Genomic DNA, 3,095 nt, shown 5'->3' with positions numbered 1-3,095 from the left:
CTTTTCTTTTTTCACTTCCTCTTTTCTTTCTCCTGATGCGGCAGCAATGAAAAACTATATGTTAGTTGCCATGGTGTAGGGCCACTTCCCAAAACACTCAACTGTCTGAACAGTTCACATTCTAAACATTTCAGTCTGGAGCCCAAAATATCATATAACAGAATACTTTCTCTAAATGATTTCCAGCCATTGTTCCAGTCAAAGACCTATAGCATGCTGTCCTTTTGCTGCCACATTCAGTTCCCAGCACAGTCTAATGCCAGCACTTCAGATACCACACATTCACATTTCTCCTGAATCTAAATCAAGGCTACTTGAACAGAAAAATAATTCCTCTCTACTAAAGACAGAGAAATCAAGGAGTAAGGTACAGATGTATGTTGGTAGTTTTCTGATCTGATCAGACCATCAAGACACTTTATATAGCTTAGATTATGAGGTAAAATAAAAATACTAAAGATGTATTGTTCTGTACAGTTTAAATAGCTACAATTTTTAATATGTATTTTCAGAACCCCAACACCTTGACTCCTGAACTTTGTATCCATCCTTTACTAAAGATACTGGGTAAAATTTAGCCATTATGTAAGTAGACTAACTCCATTGTCTTCACCAGCTTACACCAGGATAGAATGTGGACAAATGCAAGCTTTAAACAACCCAAGTCCTTTGCTTAACTATTAACTTAAGTAGGATTTGGAGGAGCACGTCGACAGCATTTAACTCAGACTTGCAACATTGTCATAACAATTTACCATCTCAGGCACAAAATCCACTCACAAGTGCCCTATACCATAATGAATGGTGATAGAATACAAAACCTAATGATTTGCTCATCCAGCTGGATACTTTTTGGCATCACTCCCTTCCTTTTTTCTTTCCCCAGGCCTCTGTATTTAATCTCCCTGCGCAAGATTCCTTCTGCATTTCCTGGCCCTGATTCTTCTGTGTGGCAGGAAAGTCAATTGAGCTACCCTGATGTAAAACAGGTATAACCAAGTGGAGAATCAGACCCTCTTTGTACATTCTCTGTGCAAGATTCCTGTGTAATAAATCCTAGGGAATATTTCTATGGGCATTTCCTCTATGGTTTCCGACTCTTGTTGCTTCACTTACGGAATACATGCTACAGCTGTTCATCCAAAATCCACAATTATTTTAGGTAGAAAAATTAATAATTATTGTATTTTGATCTCTGATTGTCCATTAAATTAAATGCCTCAGTTCTGTCTACAAAAATAATTTTAACAGGCTATGAAAAATCACAAATACATTTTGAATCCATGGGTCAAATTCATTTCTGGTGCAACTCACAGACAGACTTCAATGGAGTAATAGTTGGGATAAATTTCATCATTAGCACAATGCAGTACAAAGACATATATAAAAAAAATCAACAACAAATCCAGCAAAGTCTGACAATTTCAAGATAATGTTTCTTAATTCCTCTTTATTTCATTGCTACTTTCAAAAGGTAACCACAACCTCTAGACCTATTTTATTTATGTCAGATGATAAAACTATTTACTATTAGGCTGTGCTGCTAAACAAGCTTAGATTTTATGAGCATTTAGCATCTTTTTCTTCTCCCCAGCTAATCTTTCCTTAATTTAGGAAAGAGATACATTTTCAAATCGCTGCTGATGGCTCTTCTAGTATCTGTTGATGCTATACATAATTTGCTATGTAATTCAAAGAGTTCTCTTGAAATTCCCAAGCATGCTCACAGTTCAAGTACTCAGAGAAATATACAGCATGTCACTAATAATGCAAAATTAATAGTCTCAGCATTGTGGGTTACCTTAATTTAGCCTGAATAACATTAGAAAATGCTGTTTCATTTGTTAAAATGATCATCTAATTACCCTATACTGCAGAGTGTTAAGTATCAGTCATCTTTGTTCTGATGACATGGAAACAAATCTCATATTTTGCATCTTAATTACACGTGTGACCATTAAGTTGTAAATCTTTAATGAATGCATTTCATTCTTTCTCCTTGACTGCAGTACAGCCAGTGACACTGCGGTGTCTTTAGTTCCCTCTTGTCATTTTGCTACTCCAGCTTCTTTTGTGCACTCAACCTTGCCATTTCAGAATCCAGCGCATTCCCCTCTTCAGTCTTGCACCACTGGTGGCATGAGAGCCTTCTCCTTGGCAGCCCCTGCCTTCTGAAACAGCCTTCCTGTTGATCTACAACTCACTGACTCTCACCCGATTTTCTAAATTTAATTTTCATTTTTCTTTTCTTCCTCATTTGTGCCTCTTAATTTCTCTCTCCCAGTACTACTTTGAAATTGTATTATGGAGTATACTTAATGGTCTCAAATAATTATGTAACTATATTGTTTGAGCCAGACACCCTGGCTCGTATTGAGCAGTGCCTTTCTCGCGAAGGGGTCCGACTGATTTTGATGGGAGAATTTGTGAAATAAAGGTAAAAGAATCTGACCCTATATTAGATGTTTTGTATTTGATTCGGTTACTATAGCATTAAACTTGTACAGCATGTTATGATACATCTGTAAGATAGTTGCTATGACATAACAACTGTCTTTCTCATTGCTACTGAGGTGTCTATACAATTAATATTACAGCTTGCTGGACGTTAAAAAATATTGAGATTTTAATAGGACACAGTGTCTTAGAGCAACACATTTTGGGATACATGTTCTAATGGGCTGAGGCCTGATTTCTCTTTTTGAAGGCTGTACCAGTGTATTTTTCCCCTCCAAGGGAGGTTACAGGCTCAGCACTATTCCCAATTTTAGTCCCTATCAAGAGAACTACACCTCTCAGAATCCCCAGAAAAGATTGGAAGGAACTGTAGGCTTGGCAGCAATGCATACTGGGAGAGGGCAGCTTTATATATCTCCCTTTTCTCCAGTAAATGAGAGACCAGGGAAGAGGTATAACCTGCTGAACATTCCTAGGTGGAAGCCTGTGAAGGTGATACAAAGGAGAGATAAGAGCGGATGGACTGAAGAATAAGGAACCTCAGGGAGAAAGGGATATTCTCTGGACATTGTCACAAAGCCTTCAAGTGGTTAGAACTAGGTGAGCTAATAAAGGGTTTTGGTTTTGTAATACTACGG

The sequence above is a fragment of the Trachemys scripta genome, chromosome 9 (assembly GCF_013100865.1).
Source record: "Trachemys scripta elegans isolate TJP31775 chromosome 9, CAS_Tse_1.0, whole genome shotgun sequence".
Lineage (NCBI taxonomy): Eukaryota > Metazoa > Chordata > Testudines > Emydidae > Trachemys > Trachemys scripta.
The sequence above is the reverse complement of the archived record's forward strand: the minus strand, read 5'-3'. Positions refer to the sequence as shown.